Below are 11,109 nucleotides of genomic sequence, written 5' to 3' on the forward strand. Positions count from 1 at the left end.
AAAGCAAATGGATACAATTAATTAACCATTTCGTATGGTGTGTAAGGTGTATACATATTTTGCAGCTAGTTTGACTGCGATCTCATCCTCTCCGAGTATATAGCGTAGTTTCACTGAGTCATCCAGAGAAGAAAATGAACAATTCAATACTTCAAATTGTGGAAAGAATATTTGCCTTGTGGTGTATTTGGGGCAGACAAGAAAGTGTTTCAAGAAAGTGTTTCTCATCCTCTATTTGATTTAAGTCACAGTGCTTTCATAGTCGCTGTTCTCTCGGTATCCAGGATTTTTTATATCTTCCTTTCTCTATTTCTAAGTCGTGGTCGCTGAGTCGATATTTTGAAAGGATTTTTCTTTCTTTTAATTGTTTGATTGATAAGCAATTTTTGGTGGTTCTATTTAGGGCCGAATAACACTGGAGTTTGGTTTGGAGATCAAATTGTTTTTTAAATTTTTCATCATAATTATACTTCAGATTTTTGTCAATGTCTTTTATGAATGTTGGGGTTGTGATTGGAGTCAGACTCAGCTTGAGTTTCCTTCATTAGTTGAAGCACAAGTGTATTTAGAGGATGAGACACTGTGGGGGATTCATTGGCGAGGAGGGCTTTGTATTGAATAGATTCAGTGTCAGATTGACTCAGGTGATGCCAGAATTGAACAGCTCTTTTTTGCATTTCAATGTGTAAGGGGTATAAGCCCAGTTCAGCAAAGTCCAGATAAGTACAGTTTTTGCAAATTCCAATTGTGTTCTTTCTATTAAACTTTTATCCCAATTTTCAAACTTTAATACTCGTCCCCAAATTTCACTCCCGTACAGTAGAATTGGTTTAATGATTGCATGATATAATTTGATTCATGTTTTAATTGGTAATTTTAATTGGCCAAACCGTGATTTTATGGCATAAAAAGCCCACACACACACACACACACAAACAAACATACAAAAAGTTGTTGCCAGCACTGCCCCACAAGTTTTTAAATAACTTTATCAATCATAAGGTATGCAACTCCCTTTTATAGAAAATAGTTCTGCAGAAATGTAATGTTCAATTCTTCATTTATCTTGAATATTATATATAACAAGAGAACTAATTAAATAGGCTCATTGTAAATGTCATCTGTTTCATCTGAAACAATTTGAAGCTGTGATCCATTTTAGTATATCCCTTCACTCAGATAATTCATTTACTGGTTTATGAAAATTTCACCCTTGAAAATTAATAATCGATATAAATAGATAATTATGCAGCATCGTATACTTGTATATTTATTATCAGGTTGTTTTTTTTTTCAGTAAGATGGTGTCTTTGTGTGTGTGTGTGTGTGTACCTGTTTTTCTATTCTGGTGGTTAAATCGTTCTGCCGCAGGTTTAAGTCTATGTGTGTGTGGGTTGGTGCAATTTAGTCTAACTAATCTGTTGTCTTTGATGGCAATACTAAACTATTCCATCTGATAATTACATTTAACCATATATAATTTATGTTCTTTAAATTATGAGTAGCTTGTCAGGCTACAGACTCAAAGTAGCTTCTCCAACACTGAACTCGTTCTTCATCACTTACAAACACACAAACACTCATGTCCACACAAACATGGGTTTATGTGTGTGATTCAGGCTGAGAGATTAAATTACGTGTGTGAGAGTGTGAGTGTGCGCACACAACACCCGTCGTAACTGCCGCCGTAAATGTAGAGAATTTTCTGACATGATTTTACGCACAGCACTCCTTGTTATGTGTTTGATAACATCTATCAAAGTAGCCTTTAAGCAGGCGATACAAAGTGGTAAAATTTACAAGCACCGCCGGCAAGTCCTGGATTTTACCCCGGAACATCTGCTGTCGGCCTGTAACATTCCATCTACAGAGTTCACGGATTACGAACGATTGCTAACAGAAAATGAATGGATACATTTCCAGTATCACGAAAGACAATTTAGGAAAGGCCTGGATACAAAACGATTACAAGACAAACAAAACTTTGTACTTACCGGAGATTTCAGGAAGTGGTCAAGGTTGTTTACAGTTCTTAATGGGGCCTTCTTCAAAACCGGAATATTTTCCATAAAACGTACAGATGGAGGAAAACTTGGACTACCGTTACTCAAGTATGTAGTGCGGATTTTAAGGACTTTGCCACTGGATGATAATGCGCGATCCAGATCAAACCCGGCCAATTGGATTGAAAAACAACTGCGGTACCTGCGGGAGGTGATACAACCAGCGATTGCCTCTGCCACAAGACAGCATCAGAGAAACCCTCAAAAGGTAGGCAAAAACAAACTAACCTACCTATGGCAGCATCGTAGAGCAAAGGCGACTGACATTATCCTAAATGACTGCATGTTTCCCATGCCACCGCTTGCCGATTGGATTGAAAAACAATTGCGGTACCTGCGGGAGGTGATACAACCAGCGATTGCCTTTGCCACAAGACAGCATCAGAGAAACTCTCAAAAGGTAGGCAAAAACAAACTAACCTACCTATGGCAGCATCATAGAGCAAAGGCGATTGACATTATCCTAAATGACTGCATGTTTCCCATGCCACCGCTTGATCCTGATAACACTGAGCAAGTGTACAATTATTATGGGAAAAAATGGCAGTCCGATCCAACTACTATCACGCTTGAATTACCCCCGTGGAATGATGACTTAGACAACATAATGACTGAGTCGCCGCCGCCTACATCGGCGTTTACAATAGAAGAGATTGAGAAAGTAATTGTAAATCTGCCCAATAACAAAGCCAGCGGTTCAGATGGTGTTACTTACGAGAATCTGAAAGCCACTAGGCAAACATCCTGCTACATATTGAAAAGCATATTTAACACCTGTTTGATTAATGGTAAAGTCCCTAGTTCATGGAAGGGAGCACTCATTCATAGAATACCGAAGAAAGACAATGTACCAGAAGACCCCTCAACATGGAGTGAGTAGCTTGTCAGGCTACAGACTCAAAGTAGCTTCTCCAACACTGAACTCGTTCTTCATCACTTACAAACACACAAACACTCATGTCCACACGAACATGGGTTTATGTGTGTGATTCAGGCTGAGAGATTAAATTATGCCTAAATTATCTGATCTTCTCGTTTCGGATCTTATCACTTAGCCAAGTGATCTGTGGAACACGACTGCCTGACTAGTGATAAGTTCTGATGAGTCTGGGAATTGAATATGGGTTTTGACCCCAGTCTACAAACAGACATCCACATGATCTGTATTTTGATGGCTGGAACTGTCCCTATTATCACCTCTCTTCTCTGATCTTTCCATTTATTTGTGTCTGATAAGAGTATAAATTCAACCCCCCTCTGTACCTGCTTACCCAGAGTAATATAAGATATGTTACAAAACCATGTGACAACAGTTTAGGCATTATATGCCTGCTTATGATATATATATATATATATATATATATACTCACACACACATCCAAAGCAATAAGCAGCTACCTTATCACTCATGTTTCTATTAAAGGGACAGTTGAAAAAGAAAGAAAGAAAGGTCTGTCATAATTACCTAATTAATAAAATAGTAAGTAACTATGTTTTCTCACTCATGAAAACCAGTTTTATTATAGGGCCAGATTTACTAAACAGGGCAAAGTATACCGTTATAGCGCAATTCCATAAAAGCGCCGATGGGAGGGGAAATTTCCGGGGGTGATTTAATAACAATGCGCACATTAAAGAACACAGACGCAGCCAGATCATTTCCATAATGACCAGCGCAATCTACCGAAGAGCAGTGCAAATTACTGCCTGCTTCAAGAAATTCTTTTTTGGGGGCGTTAAATAACGGGGCAAATACCAGTAATTTGACTAGTGCAAACATTAGTAAATCACGTTGCATGATTCATTTTAATAACTCTCCTCCCATAATTTTTGCGTCTGAAAGTTTAACTCCTACAAATGCATATTCAATAAGGTCAGGCGCAAAAATGCGTGTCTTTAGTAAATCCACAGTACTGTTTTGATGCCAAAAGACGGTTTGCGCTGGAGCAAGCTGTTAGTAAATCTGGTCCACAGTATTATTTATATACTATTACTATATAATAATATACTATATATACTATATAATAAATAATAAAGAATTTTGAATTAGCTTTTATTTTAGCATTTTCAGTTTTCGTTTTAATTTTAGTTTAATTAGTGTAAAAGCTATATACTTAAATTAGTGTTAAAGCTATGTACTGTAGCTTTAACTAATTTTTATTTCAGTTTTAGTCATTTTAGTACTTCAACTTACTCAAACATTTCAGTTTCTAATTTTTATTTAAGTGTAAGCTTTTCTGATTATTTATTGTATTTCAGCTTTATTTATTGGGGGGGGGGCGGATTTAGTGAATTGGGGGCCCCAGGCAAAATATAGGAATGGGGCCCTATACATTTGCACACATTTTCCTAGATCAACCTTGAGGTTCTTTTTTTGTTGTTTTCAGCGTAAGCCTGTGTGCAAAGGCTGTCTAATTCTAAACTTTAAAATACATTTATTTTTAGTTGTTTTAACTACATATTTAAACAAAACTGAAAAAAAATGAAAAGGCAATTATGCATTTACACACTTAAAATACATATATTAAGAGCATGCTCAGAGATGAAAACAAAACAGCGTTGGATGAAGTGGATTAAAGCCCTGCACGGGCCCATCTTTTTTCCCTTTTCCCAAAAAAAGCTTATACTACTGTTTCAGCTATTAAAATAGTTAAGTTTTGTACGTAATGGAAAATGAATTAGCCTATATTTCGTTTCATTTTTTTATAAAGTAAATTTAGAAAAACATTTGGAGTATTTTTTGTTCGTTAAATGTAAGTTTTTTTGTTGTTGTTTTTTTAAGTAAATGCCAGCGGCAGACCGTGAATTGATCATAGTCTATAACCTATATGTTTGATCAATTTAGCCTTCTCAAATCATCAGGACTTGCCTAAAATAAAATCTATAGATATAAAACAGTTCAAGTCTTTAAAATTACTTTATTGCATTTCAGACGCTTTTAAAGTAGGCTTTTCACTATAAATTTTACGGGTAGCTTGAATGTAAACATTGTCATGAATTCGTTGTATTCCCATTTGTAAAATAGCCAACAAATTAATTGTTGTAGGCTAACCCGATCTCATGAAAGTGCGTAGTATAGCACGATTTTCTGCTTCTATTTGGCGTAATATTTCTATGCAGAAATTGACTTTGGCATGCAAAAGACTGATAAATTCATAATAAACGGCATGGGTTCAGTCGACAGAAATACGGGACACACAGGCCTATAATAACTGCTGAACTGCTGGCAAATCTCAGGTCAGTCTGAGAGCTCATGGTACTTGGTAGTTTTAGATAACAATAACTGGTCAAAATAATTTTTTATTCTCATGTGTCTTGTCGGGTGTCAATTTTAGACCCTGTATGTATCCTTTCCTTATAAGGCAATCCCAAAATGCACTGTCAAAAAAAAATAATAATCATCATCATCATCATCATCATCATTCAAACAGCAGACAAATGGAAATATTGATAATGAATATATGTCATTCAGAACTGAAAAGTAGGCTGATCTATTTCATCCAGTATTTGTATGGAAAATTCATTGAGGCATGTAGCTCAATCAATTCCTGTGAAATACATGAACTGGTCTATTAATCAAATCTAGGCTCTTGAATAAAAGTATCTGCCAAAAGCATAAATGTAAATAAAAGTACTGTACATTAGAGAACTGAGTCATTAGCTTAGAAAGTCTAATGCCAATGTTCAAATCAACTCCAACTGGAATCAACTGAGTGCTTAGTCAAGTTTCTCGTGTGCTTCATATGGGGATCACGTCCATAACAGTTAACCAAGTTGCTGCCTATGAAGAGCATTTCAGATGAGTGTCTTATGAGGTTTCATCTTAGTCAAGATGCTGCCTTAGAAGGTTGCTGCCTATGTATAGTTGACAGCGAGACAGCTCACTAGGGTTTTGGAAAGAGCTATAGATGTAAAATGACTTATAGAAAAAAGCAAAAACAGAGTGTACCTCTGCTGAACTCAGTAAGCATCCGTGTTTGCTGTGAAAAGCGTGTCACACATAAAGTGTTCCTCTACCACACTAGACATGCTGTTTTAGCTTGAACACGTGTGAAACGATATGTGCAACCCAGGCTCACTGGAAAAAATGTGCCTCTGGTCAAATTTCTGCAAAATGATATTGCGTTGCTTCTTACACATTTCGCAACACTTTCAGAGAGAAATGTCCAGAGGTTGGCAGCAAAAGCACGTTCACGTTCCTAAACCTTACCAACAGTATTAATAAAAGCATACATGAGATACAATTTAAACTTGCTATTTTAACTTGCTTCAGTAAGTCTTTAATCATAATTCGTGTTTAATGGGACTGTTTTTATTTTTGTTTGTTTGTTTGTTTTAGTTTACTATGTCAGAAAAAATCATATATAGAGAGCTGGTTATGTGATGCAAACATCAAACGGTGTTTGTTTACTAATCATGCATTATGGTAAATGCATTCCAGGTCATAACCTAGAATAATCTGACCCAGTAATCATAATTAGTGTGAAAAGGAATAAAAGGTGTTAGTGTTTTACTGCAGCTAGTGTTCATACAAGCTGGAAACTGCAGTGAATTGTATGCATATGTATGTACAGTATGTATGTATCGGTAGAGGCACATTTTCCCAATTAACCTGTAGCCCTATTCGGATGGTAATTGTTTCTCATGTGGACGTGTGTAAAAATACATTTGTATGGCAGCTCAGCGATAAAACTCATGCATTCAGATGGCACTTTATTCATGGTGAAGGGGTAAGTTCTGTGATCCTACAATCCTGGGAACACACTGCTCACGTGGTCAGTCAAATGGTTGTCAGCTGTAAACAAAATGTATGTTATTAATAATTAATAACAATTAATAAATTCATATTTAATTTAATAGGATTATTTTTGGGATTATTTAAACATCACATTTAAAAATGTAGTTGTTGTTGTTGTTGTTGTTTTTTTGCGATGCATTTTATCTGTCAAAATGGAAGATGTCATTTTAAAATGTTGAAATTATCGGAAATAAGTTAATGCAAACTCTTGTTTAAATAAGGTAAACATGTGATCCAGTAATTTATTTGACTAGTAAAATGATTAGTTGTGAAAGCCTTACTTCAGATGAATGTAATAATATTTAAATAAAAAAAAGATATTTTTATTACAATAAAGTCCCATTTAAAAATTACACAATATTTTGTTCTCTATTTTAATTTTCCTCTTAAGTATTACATTTTAATATTTTTAAATTCGTTTTTATCTGTTATTTTTTATTTTTATCAGTTTGTTTTCTAATATTAGTAATATTTAGTAAAATGTGATTTTGTAATTTTTCATATATAACAGCTCCCACTCACTGTAGTGGAGCAGTGACGTTATGTTTATATGTTTATGTGAACGGTGTCCAACATTTCAGTACTAAAAGTCACCTTTATTTATATAGCGCTTTTAACAATACAGATTGTGTCAAAGCAACTGAACAGCAATCCTTAAATAGTACTAAAAGTGTCCATATTTAAAATTAGTGTACATTACAGTACACTAATTGGCAGATTTGGATTGATCCCTTCTTGCAAGCCCAGAGAAGTGAATTTGGAAGGCAATTAAATTACCACATGACCTTGATGTTTGTCAAAGAACAGTAGGTAATTCGGCCAGAAATGTTTAAGCAGATGGTGGGGGGAAGTGTCATTCATAGGGTAATAAAGCCCCTTTAAATGTTGAAATTACTTTACGTCCCCATCAGAAACAATTACCGTCCGAATAGGGCTTATGTTTGATTTGCGTGTGTGAGTGTGTATATCCTACTCATCCATCTCTTACACTAAACCTATGACTGACAGCTGTCGTATTCTCATCCACAGGGGGCTGATAAACCAGGCTGCCCTAAAAGGACAGCCCTAGCATGATGATCGAGTGTGTGTGCGTGTGTGTGAGAGACTGAGGGATAGTCAGCATCACGTTGAGGGTAGATGCGTGGGTGATTGACAGCTTGCCCCCACCCGTGCTAGCTGATTCAGTACAGCCTGGTCTGGTCACACCACCCGCACCCAAGCCTTGATTTCCCACTCAAAATAAATCTGTTTGCTCGCCAACTGACTGAGATTTAATTCACCCAATAGAGGGATGAATCACAAGACAAGATCCACTCCTCCATCTCCTCCCTCCCCGGGTCCCTCGATCCTCTTCTCTCCTCTTCTGCAGCACTGACAATTGCTCAAGGTGATGGATTTAAATAGTCTTCTGTCTCTCCCTCCCTCCCTCTCTCTATCCCCTTCTTCTCCTCTTCTCATCTCTCTTTTCAGTCCCATGGAGACCCTTTTCATGACAGAAATGAAGAGAGACTTCTTCATCTCCCATTCGCTCACATCATTCTCACACACATGCTCGCGCACACACACACACACACAGCACTCTCTCTGACACAGTAATGATTATTAGTGGTGCTTGCCATGCAAAAAAAACCCATATTATTTCTGCTCATTAAAGAAAGTTCACTCAGTTTTTTTTTTTTCCGATGGAACACAAAATGTGATTTTCTGAATATTATCCTGAAAAAAAAAAAAAACATGTAAATGTTACATTTTATCATGCTGTCAAGCTACAGCATGACAAAATAATCACAGAGCTGGTACATATGACTTGTGCACAGCTGCTCATGTGTTGTGCCTCACTCTAAAAAACACAGAGCATATATTTAACAGCCATAAGCCATATTGTGATTTCAGTTTTGTTTCAGTTAATTGCATAGCCCTATATTCATGGGTTCTCAAGCCATATGTCTTTATTCACTGACTGTTAACTGTTCAGAATCATTGAGTCAGTAAGAACGGGATCAGTCCAAATTATGAACAAATCATACGGATTGGTTCCATTTTTGTTCTTGATTTGTTTACAAATCAGACATTTTTACTTTTCTCATTGATTCCCATAAAAAAAGTGACAGATATCAGGATCAGGACAAAGGCGACTTCAATTTCAGATTTCTGACAAAAATCTATTAAACGGCTTCAGAAGACCTAAAATGTGTACAAGTTGCATGGACCACTTTTATGGAGGTTTATGGAGGTTTGACGGCCCTAGCTCTCATTCACTTTCCCTACAATGAAAGAAAATCAAACAGTTTCAACCATAATGATACCTCAAGTCATGTAATAGGACATCTCTCAACAACAAGGCACATTTTTAAAGCAATCAGACTAACCATTTTCACCTGGCAGACAATAAAGCAAGCAAAGAACCTAAATATCAATCTTGAGAGGCTTTTTGATTGGGGCCAGTAAACAACCACCCAAAAAAAGCACTTTTAGTAATCAGATAGCAATGCCCTGTCATCATGGTTGTGACCTTGGGCAAATTTTAAAAACCTAGTTTATTTTTAATTTTCTCCCATATATCAAATACACTTGCACACACAACTAAACTTTTCACTCCAGCCATAAAACATGTAATGCAAATGAATAGTTGACTTCCATCCAGTTGATTCAATCAGGAGTTTAGTGCCAAATGGACAAAAGCAACTCCATTAGCATCGGCTAAGCGCATGCTGCATTCATCAGCACCATCTAATACAAACTAATACTGTGACAAATCCACACGGACACTCAAGTCTGCAACGCTTTATAATCAATTCTAATATACCAGTAACTGGGCAGTGTGTCAGTCCCTATCAATTAGACCATGTGCGCCAAACAGAAGTTAAAGCTGACATTACTCAAGACGGCTAATTCTGTTGTGGTTTCTGGAAAAGTTTGTTCAAATCAATTATTGGTAGTGTGAAATTGTTCATTTAGAATTAGCAGAGATAATAAGCAATCTGTGTTTTGGGTTCATTTGAAAAGTTTGTTTAGTCTAAACACATCTGTTAATTGGTTTCCCAAATTTAGGCGGCGAAGTTCATAAACTTCCCTTTTAGAAGTACAGTGAAATAGACGGACTGCTGATTTGAGCTGTAATTATCACTTTTAATGTTGACTGCAAACTTCAAACGATGTGAAAATATGAAACTAAACTGATTTCCCCTGGCCCTTCGGGTTTTTGGTCAACAAATATTTCATGTTAATGACTTAAAGCTGTGTACTTATTCTCTTTTTATACTAAAAAATTTTTTTTTTTCTTTTCCATCCTGATGTATTTTAGAGAACTAAAAGTTAGGCCAAAAATGTGAAAAACACTAGATCTCTGCTGACATTCTTCTGTATAGCAACATTGTCTCAAACAATAACATGAGTTTGGGGTAGGACTACAATGGAAAAAAGAGGAGTTTGGGAAACTTGTTTGAAAACAGTCTATATTTTCTAAAGTCCATTTACTGCCATCAATTATTTGAAGCTCTTTTTCAACAATCCCGATTCACACGGATCCATGAAAAAGACTTAAAATGCTGTATTATGCATGCCAGGCCAGTAGTTGGCGATGTCACTTTGTAAAATAACACTATGCAAACGATGATAACAGTATCCTGTTTAAAAACTTGCAATTTGAAACCCGTTTTCAAAAGTTTGCCCCCAAAACGCAGTTGTCATGTAAATTAACTACCAAAGTGCATAAAAAAGTTTTCAAGTTTTAAACACGACAATGTGACTTTGTTTCTTATAACCAAAATGTGAATGTATGTGAATATCTCAACCCAGTCTCATGGCAAATACGTACCTGGGGGCACATTTTTGCAAGACGCGAAATACGTACCAATAAGTACATATCACTGCAGTTTCCAAAAAAATGAACACTAGAGGCAGTAAAACTCCGACACCTTTTAAATTATTTTCACACAGAGTATGATTTACAGAGTTTCGATTAATAAAGCGTAATTTTCGCACAATTACTTGAAGAGTATTATGTTGTGACTTCAAAACATTGCATCAAAAAATGTGTTTTTATATCAGTTTTGCATTTGTTAAACACTATCGGGTAGGTTTAGGGTTGGGTTTGGTGTAGGGCATATTTCCAACACGATAGAGCATTAACTTTTAGCGACAGTCCCCGGATATTTGAATTCTGAATCGCCGCAATACGTACCTGAAGAAACGCAATAAAAACACAGCAATACGTACCTATATCAACGTAATAAAAACACAGCAATA

The sequence above is a fragment of the Sinocyclocheilus rhinocerous genome, unplaced genomic scaffold, assembly GCF_001515625.1.
Source record: "Sinocyclocheilus rhinocerous isolate Xijiao unplaced genomic scaffold, SAMN03320098_v1.1 scaffold496, whole genome shotgun sequence".
Lineage (NCBI taxonomy): Eukaryota > Metazoa > Chordata > Actinopteri > Cypriniformes > Cyprinidae > Sinocyclocheilus > Sinocyclocheilus rhinocerous.